The sequence below is a fragment of the Bos indicus genome, unplaced genomic scaffold (genome assembly GCF_029378745.1).
Source record: "Bos indicus isolate NIAB-ARS_2022 breed Sahiwal x Tharparkar unplaced genomic scaffold, NIAB-ARS_B.indTharparkar_mat_pri_1.0 scaffold_70, whole genome shotgun sequence".
NCBI classification, from domain to species: domain Eukaryota; kingdom Metazoa; phylum Chordata; class Mammalia; order Artiodactyla; family Bovidae; genus Bos; species Bos indicus.
Window position 1 is genome coordinate 281,594 of NW_027223730.1, and position 14,851 is coordinate 296,444.

The following is a 14,851-nucleotide window of genomic DNA, read 5'->3' on the forward strand; positions in this document are numbered from 1 at the left end:
GGAAACTTAGGACATTCAAGAAACGAAAAATGCCCTATGGGATGGAAGCCAAAGAGTGCAGAGGGCATTCCAGGCAAAAGACATCAGAGAAGAACGTGAGGAGCAAGCCTGAAGGGAAGTGGTCGTATCTTCAATATGCTGGGAAAATACGAGAGCCGTTGGAGCAGGGAGGTGACAGCATTGCATCTGCATTTCCAAAAGGTCATCTTGCTCCACATCACTAATGATTGGAGAGGCTCAACTCCAAACTCCAAGGAGGGACCACTTCACATGAGTCCGATTGGGCCTCACTGCGATGTCTGTCAATAACCAGTGCTGGAGAAGATGTGGAGCAAAGGGAACTCTCCTCCACGGTGAGTAGGAATGGGCGTGGGTAGAGCCGGTATGGAAAAGATTATGGAGGTTCCCGAAGGAACTAAAAGTGGAAGTAGCGTATGGTTCAGCAGTCCGACTCCCAGGCATAGATACACCCACGGTATAAGTGAACAAGATAGATGCCCCGTTTGGGCACATCTATCTGTGCGTGCGTGCGCACATGCGCATGCGCGATGGCCTGCGAGGCAGGGGGTGGGGCGGGGGCTGGGGCTCTGGCTGGAGTCCGTGCAAGCCCCGGGATTGCCTGAGGCAAGCCAAAGGAGCCCCAGATGGAGACGGGACTGCCGGTCGTCGGGTGTCCTGGAAGCCGAATGCGAATGCGGAGGGGCTCGCGGGCCGCGCGGAGGCAACCCAGGTCTGCAGCGGGAGTCGGGGCCCCGGCCAGCCGCTCCCCGCGGCCCGGGAGGGGCTGGGGCTGCGGGGGGGATCCAAGAATCGGGACGCGCGGCGGGGGCTAAAGGACCTCTTCTGGTAGGCAAAAAGCCTCGAGCACCCGGGATTCCCAGGTGGTCTCCCATCCAAGATCCTAACCAGGCCCGACCCTGCTTAGCTTCCGAGATCAGACGAGATCGGGCGCCTTCAGGCTGATAGGGCCGGAGCCGGAGGCGGTTGGCGCGGGGCGCCCTAAGAGCCTTGCGCTTCGCCTCCCTTTCGCTCTGCCCTGCAGGTCGGGCCAACGGGCCGCACCTCTCGTCGCGGGGCGTGCTGTACTTGAGCCGCAAGACCCGCGACCGGACTCCAGCCTGCTGACGCCGGCCCGCCCCCCCGAACACCGCCAACACCAGAGCAGCAAGCGCCTGGCCGGGCCCGGGGGCCCGAGGGGCTTCCAGGACCCCCCATTGACCGGGAGGGCGTGCGTGCGTGCGTGCGCGCGGGGCCTGGGGGCTGGGCTGAGGGGTGCGGAGGTCTCGGCGCCCTTCCACCCCCGGCCACTCCAGACCTGGCCGCGCTGGCTGAGCGGGGCCTCCCCCGGATCCCATTCGCTGCTCAGGCCCGCGCGGCCCCGGAGGTGTCGGTCTTCGGCGCCCGCCGCCTCCCAACCCCCGCGGCCCAGGGGCCTCTGAACCTCCTGCGGGCCTAGGCGCAGCGAAACTTGAGCGCCCAACTTGCCCGGCACCTGTCCGGTGCCCAAACCCAGCAGAAGCCAGGGAGGCGCGGTCGAGCGGAGCGCCTCAGCCCCTCCCCTTCGCACTACCGAGGCCCCCCCTTTGACCCCACGCCAAGCCCTCGACCTTCCTGAGAGAGCAGACGAGCCACAGGCAGGCACACAGACAGACACACAGACACTCGCACGCACCCACGCCAAGGGAGACAGCTGGCCTGCGCAAGCTCCTCAGCCAGAGCCAGAGCGCCTGGGAGAGGCCGGGGCCAGACGAACGGGCCGGCGGCTGGCTGTCAGGAGATACAGAGGCAGAAATACATGAAGATTCCGAGACAGACTCCAAGACGGCAAGAGGAGATACAGACACACACACACACACACACACACACACACACACACACACTTGAGTGTGGTCTTTGGAAATACTTGTGTTCGTAGTTGCTGGGTTGAGCCCAACTTTGATACGACCCATGGACTGCGGCCCATCTGGCTCCTCTGTCCGTGGCATTTCCCAGGCGAGGATACTGGAGTGGGTTGCCATTTCCTTCTACGGGGGGGATCTTCCGGACCCAGGGATCGAACCCCAATCTCCTGCGCGCGGATACCTTGCCATCTGAACCAGGACATTGCTAATTCCCTAGGCAAAATACAAAGAATAGAGCTCGTGTTCTACTAAATGGAAAGATGATTTCAGAAACAGAAGCTGTCCTTTTTGGTATCTGTGAATCTTTATGTAGTTTTCGTTGATTTTTACTATTAAGGCTAAGTGAACAAGGCAAGAGAGAAACCCTAGAATTGAAAAGCAATGGACGGTTTTGAAAGAAACATGTGCAGGTGAAGCTCTCTTCCTTTTTGAGAGATGGTTAAATGCAAAATCTTGATTCAACACATATGACTTTTGTGCACTTTCTTTCAAATCTCCATGACGAAACCCTAAGGTGTCCAGGAAGAAAGGAGTAGAGGGGCAGACAAAAAGAGCAACCTTTCCCCTTGGTGCCATCGCAACCAGCTGCTTAGTTCCTTCATCTCAAGGACTATCATCTGGGCTTCTCTGGTTTGTCTGATTCTTGTTTCGGGGACCGTTTCTAGTCACAAGGCTGTCAACAGTGGGGGTGGTGTGTGTGTGTGGGGAGGAAGCCCTTCTTTCCATTCCACATGAGACCCAGTGGACAATCCAGGCCCTGCCCACTGCATTGAGTGTGCAGCAACAATATCAACGGTAATGCGGGTGAACAACACGTATTCCTGGAATCCACTCCGTTGGCTACTGACTGTGTGTGGTGGTGGTCTGGAACCTAGACCTGGAAGCTTTCTGGATGATTGCAAATGACACCAAAGTCTGAGGACGATGGAAGATCTTCACATTTCTGCAAGAGCCACACACCTCCAGAAGGAACCACAAGACTTGCCTGAAATGGTCAAGGTATAAGTCTTGGACTCAACGTTGGAAGGTCTCCACCTTTGCTATGGAAGTCAAACGATCTTTCTTTGAAATGAAAATGGAGCATACTGAACGTTCACATGCTTCTAGAGCATTTGAAAAGCCCTAACTTGTAGAAATCTGCTGTACGAGTTCCTTGAAAGCAAGAACCACTATGTATGGATATGTCTTCATGCCTTAGATTGTGCCTCGAATTTAGTGTACACATCAACCCAGGAAAGGAAAGAATTGACTCGCCAAATAGACACAGAGATCAAAAGTGCCGAGCCAAGTGACCCCTTGAGGCTTCCAAGAGCTTTTCTGTCTTTCACACACTAAGTAAATACTGAGCACCTACGATGAGCTAGGAGGCATGTAATAAGTTTCAGGGAATAGAAGGCGGAGAGAAGAAGACACAGAGTTCCTGCTTTCACTGAGACGACTCTAATGATACATCACAGGCAGATCCTTTGAGAACCTATAGAGGGGCCTCTTCCCTCACCACAAAACCTGGGTGTCAGGGAAGGCTTTCCAGAGGCACCATTTCGTTGAGGTCCGTAGGTTGAACCTAGGTAAACCAGGGTTGAGATGCAGGAAGAATTTCAGGCAGGGAAAATAGCATCTTGGAAGGCTATGTGACCAGGGAAACTTAGGACATTCAAGAAACGAAAAATGCCCTATGGGATGGAAGCCAAAGAGTGCAGAGGGCATTCCAGGCAAAAGACATCGGAGAAGAACGTGAGGAGCAAGCCTGAAGGGAAGTGGTCGTATCTTCAATATGCTGGGAAAATACGAGAGCCGTTGGAGCAGGGAGGTGACAGCATTGCATCTGCATTTCCAAAAGGTCATCTTGCTCCACATCACTAATGATTGGAGAGGCTCAACTCCAAACTCCAAGGAGGGACCACTTCACATGAGTCCGATTGGGCCTCACTGCGATGTCTGTCAATAACCAGTGCTGGAGAAGATGTGGAGCAAAGGGAACTCTCCTCCACGGTGAGTAGGAATGGGCGTGGGTAGAGCCGGTATGGAAAAGATTATGGAGGTTCCCGAAGGAACTAAAAGTGGAAGTAGCGTATGGTTCAGCAGTCCGACTCCCAGGCATAGATCCACCCACAGTATAAGTGAACAAGATAGATGCCCCGTTTGGGCTCATCTATCTGTGCGTGCGCGCGCACATGCGCATGCGCGATGGCCTGCGAGGCAGGGGGTGGGGGGGGTGCTGGGGATCTGGCTTGAGTCGGTGCAAGCCCCGGGATTGCCTGAGGCAAGCCAAAGGAGCCCCAGATGGAGACGGGACTGCCGGTCGTCGGGTGTCCTGGAAGCCGAATGCGAATGCGGAGGGGCTCGCGGGCCGCGCGGAGGCAACCCAGGTCTGCAGCGGGAGTCGGGGCCCCGGCCAGCCGCTCCCCGCGGCCCGGGAGGGGCTGGGGCTGCGGGGGGGATCCAAGAATCGGGACGCGCGGCGGGGGCTAAAGGACCTCTTCTGGTAGGCAAAAAGCCTCGAGCACCCGGGATTCCCAGGTGGTCTCCCATCCAAGATCCTAACCAGGCCCGACCCTGCTTAGCTTCCGAGATCAGACGAGATCGGGCGCCTTCAGGCTGATAGGGCCGGAGCCGGAGGCGGTTGGCGCCGGGCGCCCTAAGAGCCTTGCGCTTCGCCTCCCTTTCGCTCTGCCCTGCAGGTCGGGCCAACGGGCCGCACCTCTCGTCGGGGGGCGTGCTGTACTTGAGCCGCAAGACCCGCGACCGGACTCCAGCCTGCTGACGCCGGCCCGCCCCCCGAACACCGCCAACACCAGAGCAGCAAGCGCCTGGCCGGGCCCGGGGGCCCGAGGGGCTTCCAGGACCCCCCATTGACCGGGAGGGCGTGCGTGCATGCGTGCGCGCGGGGCCTGGGGGCTGGGCTGAGGGGTGCGGAGGTCTCGGCGCCCTCCCACCCCCGGCCACTCCAGACCTGGCCGCGCTGGCTGAGCGGGGCCTCCCCCGGATCCCATTCACTGCTCAGGCCCGCGCGGCCCCGGAGGTGTCGGTCTTCGGCGCCCGCCGCCTCCCAACCCCCGCGGCCCAGGGGCCTCTGAAGCTCCTGCGGGCCTAGGCGCAGCGAAACTTGAGCGCCCAACTTGCCCGGCACCTGTCCGGTGCCCAAACCCACCAGAAGCCAGGAAGGCGCGGTCGAGCGGAGCGCCTCAGCCCCTCCCCTTCGCACTACCGAGGCCCCCCCTTTGCCCCCACGCCAAGCCTTCGACCTTCCTGAGAGAGCAGACGAGCCTCAGGCAGGCACACAGACAGACACACAGACACTCGCACGCACCCACACCAAGGGAGACAGCTGGCCTGCGCAAGCTCCTCAGCCAGAGCCAGAGCGCCTGGGAGAGGCCGGGGCCAGAGGAACGGGCCGGCGGCTGGCTGTCAGGAGATACAGAGGCAGAAATACATGAAGATTCCGAGACAGACTCCAAGACGGCAAGAGGAGATACAGACACACACACACACACACACACACACACACACACACACACTTGAGTGTGGTCTTTGGAAATACTTGTGTTCGTAGTTGCTGGGTTGAGCCCAACTTTGATACGACCCATGGACTGCGGCCCATCTGGCTCCTCTGTCCGTGGCATTTCCCAGGCGAGGATACTGGAGTGGGTTGCCATTTCCTTCTACGGGGGGGGGGGGATCTTCCGGACCCAGGGATCGAACCCCAATCTCCTGCGCGCGGATACCTTGCCATCTGAACCAGGACATTGCTAATTCCCTAGGCAAAATACAAAGAATAGAGCTCGTGTTCTACTAAATGGAAAGATGATTTCAGAAACAGAAGCTGTCCTTTGTTGGTATCTGTGAATCTTTATGTAGTTTTCGTTGATTTTTACTATTAAGGCTAAGTGAACAAGGCAAGAGAGAAACCCTAGAATTGAAAAGCAATGGACGGTTTTGAAAGAAACATGTGCAGGTGAAGCTCTCTTCCTTTTTGAGAGATGGTTAAATGCAAAATCTTGATTCAACACACATATGACTTTTGTGCACTTTCTTTCAAATCTCCATGACGAACCCCTAAGGTGTCCAGGAAGAAAGGAGTACAGGGGCAGACAAAAAGAGCAACCTTTCCCCTTGGTGCCATCTCAACCAGCTGCTTAGTTCCTTCATCTCAAGGACTATCATCTGGGCTTCTCTGGTTTGTCTGATTCTTGTTTCCGGGACCGTTTCTAGTCACAAGGCTGTCAACAGTGGGGGTGGTGTGTGTGTGTGGGGAGGAAGCCCTTCTTTCCATTCCACATGAGACCCAGTGGACAATCCAGGCCCTGCCCACTGCATTGAGTGTGCAGCAACAATATCAACGGTAATGCGGGTGAACAACACGTATTCCTGGAATCCACTCCGTTGGCTACTGACTGTGTGTGGTGGTGGTCTGGAACCTAGACCTGGAAGCTTTCTGGATGATTGCAAATGACACCAAAGTCTGAGGACGATGGAAGATCTTCACATTTCTGCAAGAGCCACACACCTCCAGAAGGAACCACAAGACTTGCCTGAAATGGTCAAGGTATAAGTCTTGGACTCAACGTTGGAAGGTCTCCACCTTTGCTATGGAAGTCAAACGATCTTTCTTTGAAATGAAAATGGAGCATACTGAACGTTCACATGCTTCTAGAGCATTTGAAAAGCCCTAACTTGTAGAAATCTGCTGTACGAGTTCCTTGAAAGCAAGAACCTCTATGTATGGATATGTCTTCATGCCTTAGATTGTGCCTCGAATATAGTGTACACATCAACCCAGGAAAGGAAAGAATTGACTCGCCAAATAGACACAGAGATCAAAAGTGCCGAGCCAAGTGACCCCTTGAGGCTTCCAAGAGCTTTTCTGTCTTTCACACACTAAGTAAATACTGAGCACCTACGATGAGCTAGGAGGCATGTAATAAGTTTCAGGGAATAGAAGGCGGAGAGAAGAAGACACAGAGTTCCTGCTTTCACTGAGACGACTCTAATGATACATCACAGGCAGATCCTTTGAGAACCTATAGAGGGGCCTCTTCCCTCACCACAAAACCTGGGTGTCAGGGAAGGCTTTCCAGAGGCACCATTTCGTTGAGGTCCGTAGGTTGAACCTAGGTAAACCAGGGTTGAGATGCAGGAAGAATTTCAGGCAGGGAAAATAGCATCTTGGAAGGCTATGTGACCAGGGAAACTTAGGACATTCAAGAAACGAAAAATGCCCTATGGGATGGAAGCCAAAGAGTGCAGAGGGCATTCCAGGCAAAAGACATCGGAGAAGAACGTGAGGAGCAAGCCTGAAGGGAAGTGGTCGTATCTTCAATATGCTGGGAAAATACGAGAGCCGTTGGAGCAGGGAGGTGACAGCACTGCATCTGCATTTCCAAAAGGTCATCTTGCTCCACATCACTAATGATTGGAGAGGCTCAACTCCAAACTCCAAGGAGGGACCACTTCACATGAGTCCGATTGGGCCTCACTGCGATGTCTGTCAATAACCAGTGCTGGAGAAGATGTGGAGCAAAGGGAACTCTCCTCCACGGTGAGTAGGAATGGGCGTGGGTAGAGCCGGTATGGAAAAGATTATGGAGGTTCCCGAAGGAACTAAAAGTGGAAGTAGCGTATGGTTCAGCAGTCCGACTCCCAGGCATAGATCCACCCACAGTGTAAGTGAACAAGATAGACGCCCCGTTTGGGCTCATCTATCTGTGCGTGCGCGCGCACATGCGCATGCGCGATGGCCTGCGAGGCAGGGGGTGGGGGGGGTGCTGGGGATCTGGCTTGAGTCGGTGCAAGCCCCGGGATTGCCTGAGGCAAGCCAAAGGAGCCCTAGATGGAGACGGGACTGCCGGTCGTCGGGTGTCCTGGAAGCCGAATGCGAATGCGGAGGGGCTCGCGGGCCGCGCGGAGGCAACCCAGGTCTGCAGCGGGAGTCGGGGCCCCGGCCAGCCGCTCCCCGCGGCCCGGGAGGGGCTGGGGCTGCGGGGGGGATCCAAGAATCGGGACGCGCGGCGGGGGCTAAAGGACCTCTTCTGGTAGGCAAAAAGCCTCGAGCACCCGGGATTCCCAGGTGGTCTCCCATCCAAGATCCTAACCAGGCCCGACCCTGCTTAGCTTCCGAGATCAGACGAGATCGGGCGCCTTCAGGCTGATAGGGCCGGAGCCGGAGGCGGTTGGCTCGGGGCGCCCTAAGAGCCTTGCGCTTCGCCTCCCTTTCGCTCTGCCCTGCAGGTCGGGCCAACGGGCCGCACCTCTCGTCGGGGGGCGTGCTGTACTTGAGCCGCAAGACCCGCGACCGGACTCCAGCCTGCTGACGCCGGCCCGCCCCCCGAACACCGCCAACACCAGAGCAGCAAGCGCCTGGCCGGGCCCGGGGGCCCGAGGGGCTTCCAGGACCCCCCATTGACCGGGAGGGCGTGCGAGCATGCGTGCGCGCGGGGCCTGGGGGCTGGGCTGAGGGGTGCGGAGGTCTCGGCGCCCTCCCACCCCCGGCCACTCCCGACCTGGCCGCGCTGGCTGAGCGGGGCCTCCCCCGGATCCCATTCACTGCTCAGGCCCGCGCGGCCCCGGAGGTGTCGGTCTTCGGCGCCCGCCGCCTCCCAACCCCCGCGGCCCAGGGGCCTCTGAAGCTCCTGCGGGCCTAGGCGCAGCGAAACTTGAGCGCCCAACTTGCCCGGCACCTGTCCGGTGCCCAAACCCACCAGAAGCCAGGAAGGCGCGGTCGAGCGGAGCGCCTCAGCCCCTCCCCTTCGCACTACCGAGGCCCCCCCTTTGCCCCCACGCCAAGCCCTCGACCTTCCTGAGAGAGCAGACGAGCCACAGGCAGGCACACAGACAGACACACAGACACTCGCACGCACCCACACCAAGGGAGACAGCAGGCCTGCGCAAGCTCCTCAGCCAGAGCCAGAGCGCCTGGGAGAGGCCGGGGCCAGACGAACGGGCCGGCGGCTGGCTGTCAGGAGATACAGAGGCAGAAATACATGAAGATTCCGAGACAGACTCCAAGACGGCAAGAGGAGATACACACACACACACACACACACACACACACACACACACACACTTGAGTGTGGTCTTTGGAAATACTTGTGTTCGTAGTTGCTGGGTTGAGCCCAACTTTGATACGACCCATGGACTGCGGCCCTTCTGGCTCCTCTGTCCGTGGCATTTCCCAGGCGAGGATACTGGAGTGGGTTGCCATTTCCTTCTACGGGGGGGGGGGGGGATCTTCCGGACCCAGGGATCGAACCCCAATCTCCTGCGCGCGGATACCTTGCCATCTGAACCAGGACATTGCTAATTCCCTAGGCAAAATACAAAGAATAGAGCTCGTGTTCTACTAAATGGAAAGATGATTTCAGAAACAGAAGCTGTCCTTTGTTGGTATCTGTGAATCTTTATGTAGTTTTCGTTGATTTTTACTATTAAGGCTAAGTGAACAAGGCAAGAGAGAAACCCTAGAATTGAAAAGCAATGGACGGTTTTGAAAGAAACATGTGCAGGTGAAGCTCTCTTCCTTTTTGAGAGATGGTTAAATGCAAAATCTTGATTCAACACATATGACTTTTGTGCACTTTCTTTCAAATCTCCATGACGAAGCCCTAAGGTGTCCAGGAAGAAAGGAGTAGAGGGGCAGACAAAAAGAGCAACCTTTCCCCTTGGTGCCATCGCAACCAGCTGCTTAGTTCCTTCATCTCAAGGACTATCATCTGGGCTTCTCTGGTTTGTCTGATTCTTGTTTCGGGGACCGTTTCTCGTCACAAGGCTGTCAACAGTGGGGGTGGGGGTGTGTGTGTGTGGGGGGGGGAGCCCTTCTTTCCATTCCACATGAGACCCAGTGGACAATCCAGGCCCTGCCCACTGCATTGAGTGTGCAGCAACAATATCAACGGTAATGCCGGTGAACAATGCGTATTCCTGGAATCCACTCCGTTGACTACTGACTGTGTGTGGTGGTGGTCTGGAACCTAGACCTGGAAGCTTTCTGGATGATTGCAAATGACACCAAAGTCTGAGGACGATGGAAGATTGCCGGGGTCCTGCCCCGGCTGATCCAGGGTATTCGAAGCGGGGACGGTGTCGGCGACCTATTTATTTATTTAAATATTTTATCAAAGATATAAAGAGTAATAGGATGAGGATAGCTCAGTAGGAAAATTCAGTGGAGAAAAGAGGCTGAGTGGCTTGGTTTACGCGGGAGACCAATAAAACTTCAAGACAAGAAGTTTGCACCACTTACGTAGGCCGCAGGCGTCCTTCCGTTCTCCCGAAGGAGAGGAGACACTGAGGCCTCCCCGGTCGGATCTTAGAAGCCCAGGCATAATTAGTAAGCATGGTGGGTTCCGCGCTCCAGATGGAGACTCAACCAGAGTGAGAGAGAGAGCGACATGGGGAGACCAGTATTTTGAGAAACTGATCCCAATTCTTTATTTTCCATGGTCTACTTTTATACACTGAGATGTTATGCAAAAGTCACATGGGGACAGCAGTCCTGACTTTCATTAAAGTCAGGTGCTTCACACAAATGTATACAGAGGTCTTAGGGGTGTTACATCATCTTCTGGCCAGGGGGCCCTGCTGACAATTTACGACCCTCTCCTTGTGACAGCGGTCAGTCAATCAGGACACTTATTTCTCCAGGGCTGATTATTCTCAAAACAGACGCCACCCAAATAAAGTTACATTCCTACAGGGTGAGGGTGTAGTGGGTTTTAGTTAAGGAAAGAATTTACTTAGCCTAAGGTCTAACGTGATTAATATCAAAGGTTAATTCTATATATTCATTAATGTGTGTAAGGGCAGGGGATATGGAGACTTAGCAACAAACATTGGCTCAACAAATGAAAAACCCTTCACCAACACAATTTCTAATTAGCCCATTATACTTATACTAATAGTTTTCTAACTTTTCTAAGGAACCTGTTTTTAGAAGGTTTAAAGCATCTTGTGCCTCTCACGGTTGGGAGGCTGTGAGCGATCACATGTGGCCGGACAAGCCTGTCAGGCAGGCCAGAGAACCTTCAGAGGAGTTTGTAGGTTAAAACACTCTTATCACGCCCAGGAATTATTATAAACTGGAGCTCTAAGTTAACTCCTTCTCCAAAAGAGGTGGTGGGGGACAGCCCCCCGTAAAGTCAGAGGTGTAGGTGAGCACAAAGTAGTAAAGTAGGCAGGCTCTGGTTATGGGGGTAGATGCTCGAGGATTTCCAGGGGGACTCCTGAGGCTCGATCCCGCCTTTGCGTATGTCGAGCCTCCTTCCTCATGACCTTTGCCATGGGCGGAGTACCTCACTCTGGCCCCCAACAGAAGATCTTCACATTTCTGCAAGAGCCACACACCTCCAGAAGGAACCACAAGACTTGCCTGAAATGGTCAAGGTATAAGTCTTGGACTCAACGTTGGAAGGTCTCCACCTTTGCTATGGAAGTCAAACGATCTTTCTTTGAAATGAAAATGGAGCATACTGAACGTTCACATGCTTCTAGAGCATTTGAAAAGCCCTAACTTGTAGAAATCTGCTGTACGAGTTCCTTGAAAGCAAGAACCTCTATGCATGGATATGTCTTCATGCCTTAGATTGTGCCTCGAATATAGTGTACACATCAACCCAGGAAAGGAAAGAATTGACTCGCCAAATATACACAGAGATCAAAAGTGCCGAGCCAAGTGACCCCTTGAGGCTTCCAAGAGCTTTTCTGTCTTTCACACACTAAGTAAATACTGAGCACCTACGATGAGCTAGGAGGCATGTAATAAGTTTCAGGGAATAGAAGGCGGAGAGAAGAAGACACAGAGTTCCTGCTTTCACTGAGACGACTCTAATGATACATGACAGGCAGATCCTTTGAGAACCTATAGAGGGGCCTCTTCCCTCACCACAAAACCTGGGTGTCAGGGAAGGCTTTCCAGAGGCACCATTTCGTTGAGGTCCATAGGTTGAACCTAGGTAAACCAGGGTTGAGATGCAGGAAGAATTTCAGGCAGGGAAAATAGCATCTTGGAAGGCTATGTGACCAGGGAAACTTAGGACATTCAAGAAACGAAAAATGCCCTATGGGATGGAAGCCAAAGAGTGCAGAGGGCATTCCAGGCAAAAGACATCAGAGAAGAACGTGAGGAGCAAGCCTGAAGGGAAGTGGTCGTATCTTCAATATGCTGGGAAAATACGAGAGCCGTTGGAGCAGGGAGGTGACAGCATTGCATCTGCATTTCCAAAAGGTCATCTTGCTCCACATCACTAATGATTGGAGAGGCTCAACTCCAAACTCCAAGGAGGGACCACTTCACATGAGTCCGATTGGGCCTCACTGCGATGTCTGTCAATAACCAATGCTGGAGAAGATGTGGAGCAAAGGGAACTCTCCTCCACGGTGAGTAGGAATGGGCGTGGGTAGAGCCGGTATGGAAAAGATTATGGAGGTTCCCGAAGGAACTAAAAGTGGAAGTAGCGTATGGTTCAGCAGTCCGACTCCCAGGCATAGATCCACCCACAGTATAATTGAACAAGATAGATGCCCCGTTTGGGCACATCTATCTGTGCGTGCGCGCGCACATGCGCATGCGCGATGGCCTGCGAGGCAGGGGGTGGGGGGGGGTGCTGGGGATCTGGCTTGAGTCGGTGCAAGCCCCGGGATTGCCTGAGGCAAGCCAAAGGAGCCCCAGATGGAGACGGGACTGCCGGTCGTCGGGTGTCCTGGAAGCCGAATGCGAATGCGGAGGGGCTCGCGGGCCGCGCGGAGGCAACCCAGGTCTGCAGCGGGAGTCGGGGCCCCGGCCAGCCGCTCCCCGCGGCCCGGGAGGGGCTGGGGCTGCGGGGGGGATCCAAGAATCGGGACGCGCGGCGGGGGCTAAAGGACCTCTTCTGGTAGGCAAAAAGCCTCGAGCACCCGGGATTCCCAGGTGGTCTCCCATCCAAGATCCTAACCAGGCCCGACCCTGCTTAGCTTCCGAGATCAGACGAGATCGGGCGCCTTCAGGCTGATAGGGCCTGAGACGGTGGCGGTTGGCTCGGGGCGCCCTAAGAGCCTTGCGCTTCGCCTCCCTTTCGCTCTGCCCTGCAGGTCGGGCCAACGGGCCGCACCTCTCGTCGCGGGGCGTGCTGTACTTGAGCCGCACGACCCGCGACCGGACTCCAGCCTGCTGACGCCGGCCCGCCCCCCCGAACACCGCCAACACCAGAGCAGCAAGCGCCTGGCCGGGCCCGGGGGCCCGAGGGGCTTCCAGGACCCCCCATTGACCGGGAGGGCGTGCGTGCGTGCGTGCGCCCGGGGCCTGGGGGCTGGGCTGAGGGGTGTGGAGGTCTCGGTGCCCTCCCACCCGCGGCCACTCCAGACCCGGCCACGCTCGCTGAGCGGGGCCTCCCCCCGATCCCATGCGCTGCTCAGGCCCGCGCGGCCCCGGAGGTGTCGGTCTTCGGCGCCCGCCGCCTCCCAACCCCCGCGGCCCAGGGGCCTCTGAACCTCCTGCGGGCCTAGGTGCAGCGAAACTTGAGCGCCCAACTTGCGCGGCACCTGTCCGGTGCCCAAACCCACCAGAAGCCAGGAAGGCGCGGTCGAGCGGAGCGCCTCAGCCCCTCCCCTTCGCACTACCGAGGCCCCCCCTTTGCCCCCACGCCAAGCCCTCGACCTTCCTGAGAGAGCAGACGAGCCACAGGCAGGCACACAGACAGACACACAGACACTCGCACGCACCCACGCCAAGGGAGACAGCTGGCCTGCGCAAGCTCCTCAGCCAGAACCAGAGCGCCTGGGAGAGGCCGGGGCCAGACGAACGCGCCGGCGGCTGGCTGTCAGGAGATACAGAGGCAGAAATACATGAAGATTCCGAGACAGACTCCAAGACGGCAAGAGGAGATACAGACACACACACACACACACACACACACACACACACACACTTGAGTGTGGTCTTTGGAATTACTTCTGTTCGTAGTTGCTGGATTGAGCCCAACTTTGATACGACCCATGGACTGCGGCCCATCAGGCTCCTCTGTCCGTGGCATTTCCCAGGCGAGGATACTGGAGTGGGTTGCCATTTCCTTCTACGGGAGGCATCTTCCGGACCCAGGGATCGAACCCCAATCTCCTGGGTGGGGATACCTTGCCATCTGAACCAGGACATTGCTAATTCCCTAGGCAAAATACAAAGAATAGAGCTCGTGTTCTACTAAATGGAAAGATGATTTCAGAAACAGAAGCTGTCCTTTTTGGTATCTGTGAATCTTTATGTAGTTTTCGTTGATTTTTACTATTAAGGCTAAGTGAACAAGGCAAGAGAGAAACCCTAGAATTGAAAAGCAATGGACGTTTTTGAAAGAAACATGTGCAGGTGAAGCTCTCTTCCTTTTTGAGAGATGGTTAAATTCAAAATCTTGATTCAACACATATGACTTTTGTGCACTTTCTTTCAAATCTCCATGACGAAGCCCTAAGGTGTCCAGGAAGAAAGGAGTAGAGGGGCAGACAAAAAGAGCAACCTTTCCCCTTGGTGCCATCTCAACCAGCTGCTTAGTTCCTTCATCTCAAGGACTATCATCTGGGCTTCTCTGCTTTGTCTGATTCTTGTTTCGGGGACCGTTTCTCGTCACAAGGCTGTCAACAGTGGGGGTGGGGGGTCTGTGGGGGGTGGGGAGCCCTTCTTTCCATTCCACATGAGACCCAGTGGACAATCCAGGCCCTGCCCACTGCATTGAGTGTGCAGCAACAATATCAACGGTAATGCGGGTGAACAATGCGTATTCCTGGAATCCACTCCGTTGGCTACTGACTGTGTGTGGTGGTGGTCTGGAACCTGGACCTGGAAGCTTTCTGGATGATTGCAAATGACACCAAAGTCTGAGGACGATGGAAGATCTTCACATTTCTGCAAGAGCCACACACCTCCAGAAGGAACCACAAGACTTGCCTGAAATGGTCAAGGTATAAGTCTTGGACTCAACGTTGGAAGGTCT

The 14,851-nt window shown here is 55.6% G+C and overlaps 1 protein-coding gene and 4 pseudogenes across 11 annotated transcripts in view; all 5 read right to left on the reverse strand.

Annotated features, from left to right (window-relative positions):
• The window catches only part of LOC109578038 (liprin-alpha-1-like), a 392,515-nt gene that overhangs the window by 267,324 nt on the left and 110,340 nt on the right, over positions 1 to 14,851 (reverse strand). The gene's annotated exons all lie outside the window — the stretch shown is intronic.
• On the reverse strand, positions 857 to 976 carry LOC139182056 (5S ribosomal RNA; annotated as a pseudogene).
• Positions 4,397 to 4,516, reverse strand: LOC139182057 (5S ribosomal RNA; annotated as a pseudogene).
• LOC139182058 (5S ribosomal RNA) lies at positions 7,944 to 8,063 on the reverse strand (annotated as a pseudogene).
• LOC139182069 (5S ribosomal RNA) lies at positions 12,777 to 12,896 on the reverse strand (annotated as a pseudogene).